This window comes from Eubalaena glacialis, chromosome 3 (assembly GCF_028564815.1).
Source record: "Eubalaena glacialis isolate mEubGla1 chromosome 3, mEubGla1.1.hap2.+ XY, whole genome shotgun sequence".
Taxonomy (NCBI): domain Eukaryota; kingdom Metazoa; phylum Chordata; class Mammalia; order Artiodactyla; family Balaenidae; genus Eubalaena; species Eubalaena glacialis.
Genome location: NC_083718.1, coordinates 86,504,284 through 86,520,632, shown reverse-complemented (window position 1 = coordinate 86,520,632; position 16,349 = coordinate 86,504,284). Strand labels below are relative to the sequence as shown.

The window sequence follows — 16,349 nt, the reverse complement described above, 5'->3', positions numbered from 1 at the left end:
CCTAATCTCACAGTTAACATTTTCCCACGCTTGCTTTCTCACTCTCTCTCCATATACATGACTTGCTACACCATTTGAGAGTAACTTACAGACATCTCAACTCAAGGTCACTGGTTGGGCCACTGTTGCTCCTTTCCTTTGGCATCTCCTTCAAAACCAGCTTCTGCGGGACCTGTCCTCCAAGGACAGGAGGAAGCTTTGTCTTCGTGAGGAGGCCCCTCTTGCCACTTCAGAAACCTGGAATCTGTTCTCTTTAGGCTGTAGAGAAGCTTCAGGTGGTGTTTTATTCGGCTCTCCCCTGCGCTGATGTTCGATGTTTTTCCAACAGCCAAATGACCTGAGACGTCAACCTTTGCTACGGTTCCTGCTAAACGTGAAAGTGTGATTAAAGTACTGGACTTCAACTAGACGACTAGAATAAGCCACAGCGGCAGGAACCTGAGGAAGCCCCTTTGCTGGGGACTATGCTGGAGAAGCGCTGCTGCGAAAGGGCTTTCGAAGAAGGAGCGTGCAGATCAGGCGCACCAGAGTAGAGGGGAGGGAGGGGAGGGGGGAGGTGGGGGTGGTGGGAAGGGAGGAGAGAGGGAGTGGAGGGAGTGGGCAGGAAGGGGAGGGAGGGGGGAGGGAGGGGAGGGCGACTCCTATGGGTCCTGGGTGGATTCGAAGCTCAGCTCATTTCCAAGAGCCAAGCGCACTGACCACCGGCTCCGTGAAAAGGGCCACCAAGGCGCGGCTCTACAGCCTCGAGGGGCGGTGTCCACGCTGCTGTGAGGCTGGGTCGCCTGAGGCCTAGACGCACCTAACCCCCTGCTCCTGAGGCTTCAGGGAGCTGGGGAGTCAGCGGGGGTTCCCTGAACTCCGGCGCTAGGCTGAGGAACTGGAGACCCTGAGTTGGATGTGGGAGCCCGAAGCTAGACTGTGGGGGCCCCAGGGACCTTGCTTCGCGGGAGGTGAGGAACCCTAAGCTAACACCTCTCGGGAGCTGCAGTGTACTTGCCTGAGAGATCGCAGGTGCTCCCAGGATCCTTTTCCTTTAAAATTTTTTGGTGGGCCAGTCGTGGCAGGACATAATACATTTCTTGGATGTTTCTTTAGACCCTCTTCTTCTTTGTGTGGTTTCCGTAGTGTAGTGGTTATCACGTTCACCTAACACGCGAAAGATCCCCGGTTCGAAACCAGGCGGAAACAAATAAGGGTTACCTTTTCTTGTGTTTTTTTTTCCCCTGAAACTTACATTCACGTTTAAAAACCAGAAAGGGGACGAGTGGGATGGGTTGTGGCAGAATGCGTAGCTGCGTTTTTCTCTCCCCAAACCCAGGAGGAGTTCCGTTACCACCTGAAGCCTCCTCAGCACTAGGAACCAGCCCTCCTTTCTCTGCTCTGAGGCACTTTGGAGACCAGGCCACAGACATTCCAAGGAGGGCACAGGAGAAGGCCGACTTCAGGTTAACTTTAAATATGGAAATCCCCTCACCTTCTCATCTGGCGCCTAAATCTCCTCTACACGCTGACACGTATTATGTCTCTGAAAACCAAGAAATGCATCCTTGTGAAGCAACCTTGGCTTTCCCTCACTCCAGCACACTTGCGAAACAATTTGATTTGCGTGACAGAAAAAAACAGGACGAATTCAACTCTGCACCAGGGGCTCGAGCCAGACACGAAGATGAAGAATTTCAGGCTCCACGAATTGAGCTGGTTGGGAGGAAAAGGAACCGGTAACGTGCCTTTATCAGGAGAGTCCCCGGAGCCAGGTCAGAGATCAGGAAGTAGACGGATCCACTCATCATCACCCGCTGAGAACCAAGTCTGCCCCTGACTCATAAGGAAAGTGAGGTTCAGAAAGAGAGCATGACTTTGGCTCTGCTGCACACAGCGCTAAAGCTAGAGTAGGATGGAACCCAGCTTGTTACCTTGTGGCCTGGCCTCAGAGCCCAAAGCATCGCCCAGGCGGGGAGTGGTGAAGGGTGATGAGCTGCGTTCAGACCTGGGCTCTGGGAATCGCCTTTTTTCTGCTCTCTGCATCTCTAAAATCTAACTTTTACTGGGGTAGACTGCCTATCTCCACTTTACTTAGTTATTCTGTGGTTTTATCTTGTTTCTTCATTTGGAACATATTCTTCTGTCACCTCATTTTGCCTAATGTATTTTTTTTATTTCTATGTGTCTGGTAGGTTGGTTTCATTTCCTGGCCTTGGAGAAGTGGCCATTTGTAGGGGACTTCCTGTGGGTACCAGCAGCCCACTACCCTCTCATCACCAGATCTATATGCTCTAGGGGTGCCCTGTATGTGGGCTGCATGGGTCCTTCTGTTGTGCCTGGCTGACTGCAGTGCATGGTCTGGTAGGATTAGTTGGTCTGCGTCTCTTTGGTTGTCAGGCCCTGCCTTGTTTGGAATCTGCAGCCGCTAGTTGGCACTGCTGGGTCAAGAGGCAACTGGCTGTGGAACCCCCATGGGGGTGGGGGGCGGGGGCTAGTGCTGGCTCACTGGTGGGTGAAGCCAGGTGCTAGGGCTAGTGCTAGGGCTGGCCCTCTGGTGGGCAGAGCAGGGTCCTGGGGTTTGGCTGCAAGGCCCAGGAGTCCCAGAACTGGTGTCAGAGTGCAGGTGGGTGGGGCTGGTTCCCGACACAGCTGACTGTGGGGGTTCTGGGTGTCCTGATACTTGTGTTGGCCTGCTAGTGGGCAGGGCCACGGTCCAGCCAGTCCCAGGGCTGGTGGAAACATGGGACAGTTTAAAGAAAAGTAATAACCTTGGATTGTTATTATTTGGATGGTTATAAACCTTGGGTTTATAACATATGCAAAGTAAAATGCATGGCAACAAAAGCATAAAGGCAGGCAGGGGAGAAATGTGAACTGGTGTGACTTCACTTGAAGGCAGACTGTGGTAAGTTAGTTACAGATGTGTGCTCTAAAGCCTAAAGCAATTGCTGAAATAACAAGAGTTATAGCTAATAAGTCAACACAGGCAAGAAAATGGAATCATATACAAAACTATGTATAATCTATGATAGAGCAATTACTCTTCTGGCTTTCTACCCTATGGACATGTGTACAAGAATGATGACTGCAGCATTACATGTAATAATAAAAGCATAGAACCAAATTAATTTCAAAGTATATGCAAAGGGGTAAATAAATACTATACAGACAATGGAAGAAACTTCATTGATTACAGGAATTCACAGGGTAGTGATGAGTCTACTCTTGAGGATTCCTCAATTCCCAGTGACCTGTTTTCCTCCTGAGCTCCTCTCGGAGGATCGATGATGATCTGGGCTTAGTTAGATCCTCCTGTTGTGCACAAAATACAGAGTACAGGAACATAGTAGGGGAGGAGCCTGTCTCGGCCTTTGAGGGAGAGGGTGTGTAGAAAAAGGGAGGACCCCGAGAACTCTGTATTACAGGTGGTAGAAAGATGCGTCCTTGAGTGGGTTCAAACCACCAACCGTTCAGTTAACAGCCGAACGCGCTAACCGGCTGCGCCACAGAGACACCTATAGCTAGCTTTCTCTCTCTCCTCCCTCACCTCATCCCCAGCAAGAGCAAGCACGCCTTCCACTCTATGCCGAGGCACCCGCCTTTAGCAGTGCAGTCGTACGTGCTCAAAAGAGCCCGGGAAAACCGGAGAAACCCGTGGGAAAGCCGTGCGTCGGGCGATTCCGAAGGCAGAACGGCAGCCGAGCGTCCCCGCCGCGCCTTGCTCCACACCCGCCGCAGATGCCAGCGCCTCGGAGACGCCCGGGGCCACGAGCCCCCAGGCCTGAGCCTAGTGGGGCCGAAGGGAAGCTGAATGCCGGGTGGGCTCCGTGACGGCTCCCCGTTTGCTCCGCCTTCACCCGACCATCTGCCACGCAGGTTTAGTAGGTGTGCTTGGTATGGCTGCGTCGGGAGAAAGATCAGGTCAAAAGAGGAAACGTGAAAAGGAGCGAAAGCAAACAGAGGCATGGATGAGACAAGGACACCTCCCAGGAAGCCTGTGAGGAGGCTCGGGCCAGATCTGGAGAGATAAAAATTGCTTTTATTAAGTAGCAGAATGGGGAGGGAGAATCGGAGAAGAGCGTGAAAGAGAGAAAAGCACGAACATCTGTAGCTGTCCAAGGATAAAACAGCAAAAGCAGTGTGAATATATTTACCTTCAAAAAATTACAGGAAGTGCAGTGACTGCCAGCCGGACTGTGGCGCATCATGACCGTATGGTGGTTAATACTATGTGGTGGCCGCAGTAATCTCGGCTCAAATCCGAGCTATATAGCAGGGTGGTGTCTGTGACTGGTCTCTCGGTTTGCTTTTTTTTAAACATCTTTATTGGAGTATAATTGCTTTACAATGGTGTGTTAGTTTCTGCTCGGTTTGCTTTTAATGCCAGCACCAGCTACGCCCCTTAAGCGGTCAGAGAGCGGAGTATACCGCCGGCCACACAGCGCGATGCGGTCAGAAGAGGAGTAAATCCCACGGTGCAGAAACCTGCGGGTGGCCTTGTCTCACTACTGAACAGAAAATGTCTCTAAGGGTGAAATACAGCCTCTCAAGGAGGCTTGTCTGTACGTTCCGCTAATTAAATAGTGCCGTCATTACCGTTTTTCTGGTAAAGATAGTTCAAGTATCAGTGTTGGGTTTTTTCTAAATGAAAACGAGGTTTTAATGAGTTTACAATAAAATGCAAACTAGTTGTCATCATCTACACCAGCTTGTCTCCATCTATCATCTACTAATTTTTATGGGAACAGTAAATCATTGAGCTACAGTTCACATAGAGGTAAAAGCACAAATCTTTATAGCACAGTTTTTTGAATTTTAGCAAATGTAACTATTACCCAGATCAAGTTATAGAATATTGCCATCATCCCAGAAATGTCCCCTGAGCCTCTTTCCAGGCACTTCCTACCTTCTCTCTCTTAGTTGATTACTATTTTGAGGTCTATTGTCGAAATTACTATTGCCTGCTATTGAAATTCAAATGAATGAATGTATTTTTTTGTATCTGGCTTTTTAAATACAACAATATGTTCATTAAACATAACTATATTATCATGTATATCACGTCTTAATTTTGGTATTATTGAAGTAATTTTGGTGTTATCTGTTGTTATTTGTTGAATATTCTTGGTGTTTTGATGAATATTCTATACCAATCTTTTTGTATACTTGTGCATTCATAGAAGTACTGCGACTGCTGGGTCATGGAGTAGGAACAAGGTTAACTTTATCAGAAACTGACAAATAGTACTCTAGAATGGTTTCAAACCAGTAACTATGGTTGGAATTTCTCTGCATTCTTGTCAGCATTTGGTGTACTAATTCTTTTAAATATAGCCATGCTGGAGGGTGTGTAATGATATCTCCATATAGTATTAATGTGTATTCCCCTAATGAATAAAAATGTCAAGAATATTTTCTTGTAACTTTTGGTCATTAAGATATCTTCCTTTGTGATCCAGGACGACCTTGGCTTAGCCTTCCCAGGAAAAGGAAACAGGGTCGGGTGGTCAGTCGCTGTGGTGCACGTGGATCCTCCCGAGGCGTCTCTCCGAGATAGAGACCCAGACTCGAGGTGTTTGGAGCGGCGACAAGTGCAGATCAATGACTGGCACGGCATCAGCGCCCCCTTCCGGCCTCCCAGGCCTTTGCCATCTCCACGCACTCCTCAGTTAAGCAAGGGCAGAGAACTGTCAGTTGAGACTGCGCAATGGCTGCGGGTTGGTCTGTTTGGAGCTGCTGCTGAAAGGTGGTCGGTGTTGTGGGCTGTCCAGTGAGTTCTCGTGTGTGTGTGTGTGTGTGTGTGTGTGTGTGTGTGTTGGGGGGAGATTGGGGAGGAGATGTGGGAGGGGAGGTCTTCGCTTGAATTCCTTTGAGGAAAGAGGTTTAGAAAAAGAGCGTGGGGCGGGTGGAAGGGAGGGTGGCGACCCTGAGTGAACCTTGGAGGGGTGGAAGGCTTCACTGTGCCTGCGGGGTATGTGCCCCTAGTTACCTGGCAGGAAAGATGCCATGATCACGATGGTGGCTTTCCCAGCGCGACGCTTGTCCATTGCACTCAGGAAGTGCTGACTTCAGAGATTTCCCCAAGTGTGGGAAACTTGACCTCGGAATTTGTGCTAGTAGGGGTATGTATTTGTGCTCTCTGCTATCTCTCTGTGTATGGCAGGGGAGTTCTCTTCCGTGGTGCCTCACTGCACTCCGCTGGCTCAGGCCCAGGGCGAGAGGCGCCCCACACCCAGGGCGAGAGGCGCCCCACACCCAGGGCTCCAGCCCACATCTTCCTGGCTTTCCTATTCCGGGACCAAAGTGTACGGAGGGGCCCTGCTACTTGCTTCAGGCCTCCTGTCTGCAGGCTTGCCGGCAGGCATCAGCAAGAGAAAGGCCACATTGTGGGGGTGGTGGGAAAGCGTGGGAGAAGTCACCCAAAGGCCTCGAGCTCCACAGTCCCTTTGGGGCCAGATCGGAACCCCTGCCAGGAACATGGAGGCCGGAGGCCTGCCTTCGCAAGGAGGCTCCGGGGGCCAGAGCGCTGTATCCCTGCCCCGGGTTAGCCAACTCTTTCGGTCTCTCACCCGGCTTTCCCTTCTCCTTCCTCCCGTTCCACCCCAGCTGCGTTCTTGGGGACAATAAGCTGTACCCTATCACCCCCTAACCCACGCGTAATGACCCAGCCCCTTCTCCAGTGCTTATGAAGAGAGCTGAATCAGCGTTTTCTAACAACGGGAGGAGAGAGAACCTGCGGCGACAGGAGGCAACCCGTTCCTATGCTGGTTCTTTTGGCTCAGCCCATTGAGGGGCGCGGCTCAGGAGCCTGGAATCGTCCCTCCTGCTTGAGGACCTGGGTCGCACGTGGCCCACGGAACCGGCCAAGTTGGCGTCTCTCCCACTGCCTCTCAGGGAACAGCAGGAAATCCTGCGGGGTCCACTCTTACCCAGAAAAGACACCCGGGAAATGATGCAGCAGAAGCCCGGACGCTGCTCGATGGACCACTTCGGAGCGACGCTTCTGTCGGCCGGTCCTTGAGAGGAGAAATCATTTAGGACGAGGCGTTCTTCAGTGTCTTGTCTCAGAGAAGAGTGAAGGAGGGTGATTCTTCCAAGAAGCTGGCAGTCCTGATACCTGTGGTCGCAGAGAGTCTCGTGGAGCAAGAGCGCCCTCTCTCCACCAGCGTTAACCAGCTGTTTCGGCCTCCTCTTCTCCTCCTTCCCCTGTCCTTTTCTATCTTGCTGTTCCTTGAGTGCTTATCTTCCTTTTGTGCCTCGGAACCTCTCACCCTCTATCATGGATTATACATTTTCCTGGGTTGTTCTGAGCTTCAAATAAGGAAATGTATGTAAGAGTGCCACAAATGCTCAAAAATTTTGATCTCATTATTTTATCAGTAACATCATCTGAATCATCAGGATTGTCTAACTCCCTTTTTAACATTTGCATTTTCATTGTCTGAATATATTAATGCACATTTAAACACCACATAATTTTTGAATAATAAATTGCTTCTGATATTTTAGTATCAAAAATAATGCTGTAGGGCTTCCCCGTGGCGCAGTGGTTAAGAATCCTCCTGCCAATTCAGGGGACACGGGTTCGAGCCCTGGTCCGTAAAAATCCCACGTGCCACGGAGCAACTAAGCCCGTGCGCCACAACTACTGAGCCTGCGCTCTAGCGCCTGTGAGCCACAACTGCTGAAGTCCACGCGCCTAGAGCCCGCGCTCAGCAACGAAGACCCAACGCAGCCAAAAATAAATAAATAAATAAATTCATATAAAAAATAATGCTGTAGAAAGTTCTTACTTATAAATCCTTGGCAATTCTGTAGGATAGACACTGTCCTTTTTTCCACCCTGTAGCCAACCTGTCAGTGTTAAATATCTTTAACAAAAATTTTCCAACAATCAAACGCTTGGGGCCAATTGCCTTAGCTTGTTTCTTTCTCAGTTCAAGGACTCTAGGTAATTGGCACAATACCCTGGATTAGCTCAAATGGAGAATTTTTTCTCACTCTCTTCTGTTTTGTCTCCTTTCTTCAGTTCTTAGGTAACAACATCCTAATAAAATGGTTGGCAACAACAACACAAGTATATCACTGTATCTTGGGGAATGTTAGTGCTTTCATTGTTCATATGCTTGTCTACCCAATTTGTGCTTGGAGCCAAGGAAGAAGAGCTCTGCCATGTGCCCCACTCTGGCACTCTTCTGGCTGTGCCTTCTTCCATTAGGCAAGGATCATGTGGAGCCAAGAGGACATTCCCACATGGTGCCCATGTCCTTCCTCCCCCATAGGGCTGTCAAATGTGTAACGAATCCCAGAGTCCCTTTAGCTCATGTATAGAGACTGTGGATCTTTCTTCCTCGCATTGTCAAACTGAGGGCAAAATGTACTTTTGTTTGTTTGCACTCAAACCTAGGGCTTGTGGGCAATGTGACATCAAGAGACCACTTTTTAGGGAGAGCTAGTGGATGTAGCATGGATGTGTTGGAGTTGCAGAACACAATCTGGTTCCAGCAGGCCAGTAGGCAAGTGGTGATGGATGTTCTCACCATGCTTCCTTTTCCTCGTGTGTCACTCCAAAAAGTATAGGAATTCTAAAATCCTATACATTCGGGTGATTATAAACGTATAGTTTTCAAAGTAAGAGAATAAAATCTAGTTCAGTTTCAACTGAGTTTTTTTTTTTTAACTTGATCAGTAGCTTTAAAAAAGATAGACCCAAGGTAGATGCCAAGCTTGTCACTAACATTTGCAGGTGCCAGTGCAAAAAATAAAAACAGAGGCATCAAAGCTGCTTACACTCTGAGGTTGGAGTGCCAAGATAGCTTATTTCATATTCTGTTCCAGGGGGCCTTGAGTACAAGAAATATGGAAGTCAAGTTTTAGTCCCAGACTAACTTGAGAAGTCATATAGGAGGTCCTCACTGCATTAAGCTGGGACCCCAAAGTCTTAAGCCCTCAGGGGTAAGGGTCATCTGATCTAGTCCTGTCCCTTCAAATCCCAGGGCTCTTTGGACGAGGCAGCCTTGGTGCCACAAACAGTATAAAGAATAAGAAAGTTTTAAAAGTTCATGAGAAATCGTGGCCACAGACTTGACCTCTAGCAGATTTGGATGTACACAAATTGATGAAGGACAACAAAAATGGCATCTGCAGGGAAAATATATAACATTTATTTTTATTTTTATTATTGGTATTATTATTACTATTTAAATCTTTTTAAAAACATGGGACAGTTTAACGAAAAGTAACAACGATGGATTGTGGGGTTTATAACATACGCAAGGTAAAATGTATGGCAATAGCATAAAGGCCGGCAGGGGAGAAATGTGAAGAGGTGTGGCATCACTGGCAGGCAGGCTGTGGCAAGTTACCGATGTATGCTGTAAAGCCTAAAGCAGTCGCTAAAATAGCAAAAGAAAGAGTTATAGCTAATAAGCCAACGAAGGTGAGAGAATGGAACCATATACAAAACCATGTAAATACTATGATAGAGCAGTTGCTCTTCCAGAACTCTACCCTATAGACATGTGCACACGAATGATTTTTTATTTGTTAAGAAAAAAAAAAGCATAGGACCAAATTAATTTCAAAGTTATATGGAAAGGGTTCAATAAATACTAGTACAAACAAACAATGGAAGAAACTTCATTGCTAAAAGGAACCGAGAAGATAACGATGAGATGAGGAATCCTGGATTCCAAGTGACCTGTTTTCCTCCAGAGCTCTTCTGTGAGGATCAGTGATGATCTCCTCATCACTGATCCTCAGGAGGACCCAGGTCCTCCTGTTGTGCATAAGACTCGGGGGACAAAAGGGTAATGGAGGGCTTCTGCACTTTTAGAGAAATGTACAGGGTAGAAACAACCGCAAACCCTTTACATTCTAAAACGGTAAGGGCGTCCCTGGGTGGGCTTGAACCACCAACCTTTCGGTTAACAGCCGAACGCGCTAACCGATTGCGCCACAGAGACACCTGCGAGTTACCCTTCCTCTCCCCTCCCCCACCTCATCTCCATAGAGAGCAAGTCCGCCTTTCGCAGGACTGAGGAGCTGGCTCCAAGCTTGGGACAACCGCAGACGTGGAGTCGACGCAGCGCTTTCGTTCCGTGGGAAAGCCGTGCGTCGGGCGATTCCGAAGGCAGAAGGGCAGCCGAGGGTCCCCGCTGCAGATGCCAGGGCCCCGGAGACGCCAGGGGTCGCTACCCTACCCGCCTGAGCCGAGTGGGGCCCAAGGGAAGCTGAACGCCCCGTGGGCTTCGTGATGGCTCCCCGTTTGCTCCGTCTTCACCCGACCATCTGGGCTCGGCCGCGGGAGCCGGAAAGAGGGGTTGGGGAGGGTTGCTCAAAAGGGAAATATAAAGAGGCGGGAATGAAGCAGGGGAGGCAAGGACAAAGCAAAGATAACTTCCTGGAAGGCTGTGCAGAGACAAGGGCTGGACACAGGGGAGATGAGAAATGCATCAGAATTGGGAGGGAATAACGGAGGGAAGATGTGAAGGAAAATCAGGAGTGCCTGCAGTTATCCAACAACAAAGCAGAGCAGTAACTGGAACGGATTTATGTCAAAATGAGAAGAGCAAGAGTGCAGTTGACTGCCAGCACGGTGGCGCGCTGTGGTCGTATAGTGGTTAGTACTCTGCGTTGTGGCCGCAGCAACCTCGGCTCGAGTCCGAGTTATAGCAGTGTTTTCCCCATCTTTTGCGTTGTATCTACCAAAGCAACTCTTAGCTTGTCGCTGGCTTGTCCAAACGGAGTAAGGTAAGGAGAACGGAGGTCAGCCCATCAGTGCACTAGGCTATAGAGCTCTGGATGTGCTCCGGGTCTCACCATTTAAGAGAAAATATCTAAAGATCAGGTTCAAGCTCTAAATGAGTCTTATGTGTAACTTCCACGAAGGAAATGGTCTAGTCACCATTTCCTTTTTGTTTTGGTTTTGGTTTTTGGTGCAAATGTTTCAAACACCAGTCATGCTTTTTTTACACAAAATAAAACAGATTTTAAAGAGTTTACAGTATACTGCAAACCGATCATGGTCTACACTGGATTTTCTGACATCCGACCACCAATCCTAAAAGGAAATTATTAAGGTGTGTTTAGAGAACAAAATGCACAAATCATTAACGGGCAGCTATTTAACTATTGAAATGTGTGATATCACCAGGATCGACAGAAGATTTTTATCATTCAAGCATGGCCCTTTGATACTCTCCAGGTAATGCCTGTACATCCCCTGACACTTTAAATTACTCTGATGTCTACCCCTTCAGATTAGGCTTGTCCTTTCTTCAAGTTCATGTGAATGAATATATAATTTTTCTATCTAGCTATTAACAAGCAACATTATGTTTTTGATATATATGTATGTTATTGAGTTTCTCACACCTTAATTTTGGTGTTAATGATAAGCATTACACTAATGTAAAACCATGTCACAAATGATGGACATTTGGGTAATTTCAAAGTACAGCTTTGGGGAAACGCTCATATGAATGCCATTCTACTAGTTATTTGTGGATATGAGAATAAATGTCCACTGAAGGAAAGAGAGCAATGGACAGGAAATTGTCAAGGAAAGCAAGACCAATGGCCTTCTATCCTAGAGGTTTTACTATGGGGGAGTGAAGGGGAGCAGTGAGGCAGGTCATAGAGAAGTGGAATATTTACTGCCACTGAAGAGCACTAAAAAGGTGACTAGAAACTAGAATACGGCTGCCAGTCACAGGTGTGTCTAAACACTCATGGTTCCATAACCTTACGTGCCACCAGCAACAGCTGCAGAAAATTGCTTCTTCTCACTTCTGCAATTTCTCTTGAGTGCATCTAATGGCATAACATAATTTCTATGCAGAAGCCAAGCTGCAAGAGAATCTCAAACAAATCTAGACACAGACTTTACATTTTTCACAAAATGTAACTCAAAATAGTTCATAGACCTAAAAGGAACGTGTTAAACTATAAAACTTCCAGAAGGTAGCATAGGAGAAAATCTATGTGACCTTGGGCTTGACATTAAGTTTCTTGGGTATGAAACCAAAAGCTCCATTGATGAAAGAAAAAATTGATAAATTGGACTTCGTTAAAATGAAAATCTCGGCTCTGCAAAAGACACAGTTAAGGGAGGAAAAAAGACAAGCCACAGACTGGGAGAAGATATTTGCAAAACAAGTATCTGATAAAGGACTTGTATCTAAAATACACAGAGAGCTCTTAAACCTCAAGGATAAGAAAAAAATTTTTAATCCAGTTTAAAAAGTTGCAAAAGATCTAAACAGACATCCCACCAAAGAAGGTATACAGATGGCAACAAAGCATATGAAAAAATGCTTAACATCCTATGTCATTAGGGAATTGCAAATGAAAACAACAATGGGATACCACTACACACCCGTTAGAATGGTTAAATCCAAAAAACTAACAATACCAAATGCTACTGCAGATTGTGGAACAACAGAAATCATCACTCATTGCTTGTGGGAATGAAAAATGATACAGCCATTTAGGGAGAGAGTTTGGCAGTTTCTTACAAAAGCCACACATAGCCTTACAATATGATCTAATAATCGTTCTCCTCCTAGGTATTCACAGAGATCTGTTGAAAACATATGTCCACACAGAAATTTGCACACGAAAGTTTAAAGCAGCTTTATTAATAATTGCCCCAAACTGGAGGCAAGATGCCCTTCAATAGGTGAATGTATTGAACAAAATATGGAATAATACTAAGCAATAAGAAGAAATGGACTATAATCAAAAGAACCTTAAACACATATTACTAAGTGAAAAGCCAGTCTGAAAAGACTGCATACTGTATGATTCTAATTATATGACATTGAAGGCAAAACTATAGAGATAGTAAAAGAGAGTTAACCTTAACCCAAACCATGAACTTTAGTTAATAATAATGTATCAATATTGGTTTATTAATTGTAAGAAATGTATCACATAAAGGCAAGATGTAAATAATAGAGGAAACTGTGTGCAAAGGAGTGAATATGACAACTCTGCTATGTGCTCGATGTTTTTGTAATCCTCAAACAGTTCTAACGAGTATTAATAATACAAAAACAAAGATCTACTGACCAGAAGATTGGAGTGGTGGAGTGTAAAACCAAAAGGCAAGATTAAAATGATTTTCTCGTGGGTGCGTCTCTCCACTGGGGGCTCATCCTTGTTCTTAATTTTACCAAGACCAGCAAACTAGGGCCTGCCTCTCCAGGAAGGTCAGAGGTCCCGCTCCCCAACTTCCTTCATCTCCACGCGAATTCCTCCCCACAAGCATCCGCCACCCTGGGCCCCTGACGACTCTCCCGTCACAGCTACTGTCCTTCAGTGACCTTCATTTCTTGATCCCCACTCCATAGTGAGATGTAGTCCAAGGATAGGATAGGAGAAAGGATAGGTAGTAACAATGGTTTCAGTTTCAAGTATTCCAAACCACAGAGATCCAGCAGACAGACACACTTGGGGCTTCAAAGCCAGGCTCTCGCCAGGTGGCTTCTGCCCTGTAGCACTAGCGCATGCGCGATCACTTCGTGGCTTCAGAGGGCTGCAAAAGTACTCCTGTCGAGATCAGCTCCTTATAACGGGAAGAGCCCCGCAGCTAAAGCTATGCTTTGGTTGGGAATCGAGGTCTCCCGAGTGGGAGATGAGAATTCTACCATTGAACCACCAATGCCTTGGTCTGTACTGCTAGACTAGGTGTCACCAGGCAGGGTCTCGGGAAGGACTTTGAAAAGCCAGTTCTAAAAATAAGTTTATACAGGCCTCTTTATTAGGCAGAACAACCCCCTTCCCCCCCCCAAAAAAAAACCACACCCAGAGCAAAGCCTTGTGTAGGAGGCTTAGGTCAGGAAACACCATCAAGTTGCAGCATTCAAATCAAAATACTGGACTTCATTTCCTCACTGAGGATGCATTCTCTTTGCCCTCCCATTGCTTGGTGCCTCCCAAACCCTTTCCCCCCAGTCTTGAGACAAGCACAGGTTCTTTCCCTAAACAGGCGTTCAGGACTCAGGGACGGTCTGGGAGGCTGGATGTTTGGGGATGTGCCTGAGTTACTCCAGATCTGAGTGACTATTAAACCTCTCTCCTCCTAAGGCTTTTTTTTTAAGCAATTTAATTTCCTCCTGTCCTGATTCAATTACAGTAACATAAATTATAACAAAATTTAATAGAGTAGACAGTTAAGTGAATTTAATCTATTCTCTTCAGAATAAATAAAATTAACCAGATAAGATGCTCTTCTGAGTCGCTGAAAAAGGCTAAGGATCAAATGGCCCTGCATTTAAGCTCTTGTGTTTGAGAGAGACCTACAAAAGGGTGAATAAGTGAAAATTTCACTCCAAGATTTCTTCCCTTTAGCCCCACCCTCTTTGGCCACTTGAAGAGGGCATGCCAGAGAAAAACGATTACATTCGATTCTGGGTAGATGCTAGAATCTTACTCTTCCATCTAATGTAAAGCTCTTTTGCCCTTTGCCTTGTCTGATATTCTGATATCCAAATTATTCCTTTTTTATTCTTTTGTTTACAATTAGCTTGGCACAGGCCAAGCACTAACCCACGCACAATCACTCCAGAGCCCCAGAGCCTCTCTCCTCTCTTGGCATCTCTTTTAAGTCCCTAGAAAAGCCTAAGGATCAAAATGGGCAGCTTTCAGACTCTTGTGTCTTACAAAAGCTACACAAGAGTATAAGTGAAATTTTCACTCCAAGGTTTATTCCCTTCATCACATCACACCATATCCTTCCCCTCTCCTTTCTAGCTCTTGACTTATTTTCAACTCTGAAGATCCACTCAAGGTCTTTTTACTACCTTACATTCAAGCAAAACTTTATTCTTGATCATTGTATTCTCTACCCTTTTCAATTGCTCTGCTGGAGTTTTGCTACTTTGCAGACTAATCATTCTGCCTATCTAACTAAATTTATTTTCTCTTTTGTCTATCTGTGAGTGTGTGTGTGTGTGAGAGAGAGAGAGAAACTTTCCTTATTTGCTCCTCTCTCTCTCTTTCATTATTTAACAACCCTAGACTATAAACTATGCTACGCACTGTGCTACCTCTTGAGAATATTTTATTTACATATACAACCTTAGTTTTCCGGGAAATATGAATCTTTTTCATATGAAAATACGTCTTCAGAAGACAGAGTCAAGTAAAATGTGATTTTGTTAGAACACAATTAATGCCAAAATAAAAGTTGACACATCACACATTCAATTCTGACAGTCAGGAAAGTCTTTCCAGAGGAAAAAGGCTTCCGAACTGAGACCTGAAGGATGAGAATGAATTTGAAGAACGAAGAGGGAGTTGTGAAAGACCATCCCCTGTAGAGAGAAGCAAGTCCCTGAGAGTGAGAGAGCTCCTGACAGGTCAAGTACTTCACTGCTGTTGGATTTGAGAATTGGCAAGAGATATTCTGATGATGAGGAGGGGGGGAAGTAGAGTACATGTCATAGAGGTAATAAGACATTTTAGTGAAGGAATATGGGGACTCTAGGTGGCTTTAGGCAACAGGCATGTCCAGATTTAGGCTGCGGAAGGGTCGCTCAGGATACAGTGTGGCAAATGGATTAGTGTAGACTAGACTGGCTGTAGGGAGGCCAGCTTTTTATCTGGTTGTATTAACGGATGGAATGTATTAATGTATTAATGGGTGGAAGAGTGTAGGCATAGAGTGGCAGTAAGCCAGTGGTGCACCCAATAAAGTTAAGTACTATCTGTTGATTATACTGGACATAAACTTCTGTGCCAGGAGGATAAGAGAGTATATCCAAAGAGGGTAGCAAGATCTGGTTTGGACAACAGGGTGGTTGGCGGTGAGGATAAACACACTAGGTAAGGGTAGGAACAGATTTGGGTGTTGTCTTGGTGATTGACTGAAACACTTGAGAGACAGTGCACACTACTCTTTGGGAGACACTGTGCCTGGGTCTGATCACAGAGGGTTGAGGCAGAGGGTGGTGTGTGATGCTGACAGGGAACTCACTGGTATGTTGAGCTTTAGCATTTGTGACTCTGAGACGCATAGGAGGCATTGACTTGTGATTTAGGAATTGTGAGTTGAAAATGCAGGTTTGTAGTTTAGAAAGGGGTGTGGGAATACATGTAGATCTGGTTGATGTAGTTGGTAAATGAAAACGTGTTGGCCAGAGCTGGCATGTGTCTTGGGTGTTGGGCAGAGGGCAGATAGAGCCAAAGCTCTTCAAGGTCAAGGGGATGGTTGTTTTCCTTGTTGAGCTCAAGTTTACGACTCAGCCTCCACCTAGCTTGGCTTCTCAGCAAGAGAAGCATGACTGCACGTCTGCAGCTCTTATCTTTCAGAAAGTCATAATGATTCCTAAGTCCCAACATGTGGGGGAGCCCCCCCTCCA

At 46.2% G+C, this 16,349-nt stretch overlaps 4 non-coding genes across 4 annotated transcripts; 2 read left to right on the top strand and 2 right to left on the bottom strand.

The window, feature by feature from the left end:
• The first annotated feature begins 1,115 nt into the window (after positions 1-1,115).
• TRNAV-AAC (transfer RNA valine (anticodon AAC)) lies at positions 1,116-1,188 on the top strand. The gene has a single exon. It is a non-coding gene; the product is annotated as a tRNA-Val (tRNA).
• Positions 1,189-3,421: 2,233 nt separating this feature from the next.
• Positions 3,422-3,495, bottom strand: TRNAN-GUU (transfer RNA asparagine (anticodon GUU)). Its single transcript has one exon. It is a non-coding gene; the product is annotated as a tRNA-Asn (tRNA).
• A 2,468-nt stretch (positions 3,496-5,963) lies between these two features.
• LOC133089326 (U1 spliceosomal RNA) lies at positions 5,964-6,127 on the top strand. Its single transcript, XR_009700695.1, has one exon. It is a non-coding gene; the product is annotated as a U1 spliceosomal RNA (small nuclear RNA).
• A 3,746-nt stretch (positions 6,128-9,873) lies between these two features.
• TRNAN-GUU (transfer RNA asparagine (anticodon GUU)) lies at positions 9,874-9,947 on the bottom strand. Its single transcript has one exon. It is a non-coding gene; the product is annotated as a tRNA-Asn (tRNA).
• Positions 9,948-16,349: the final 6,402 nt, after the last annotated feature.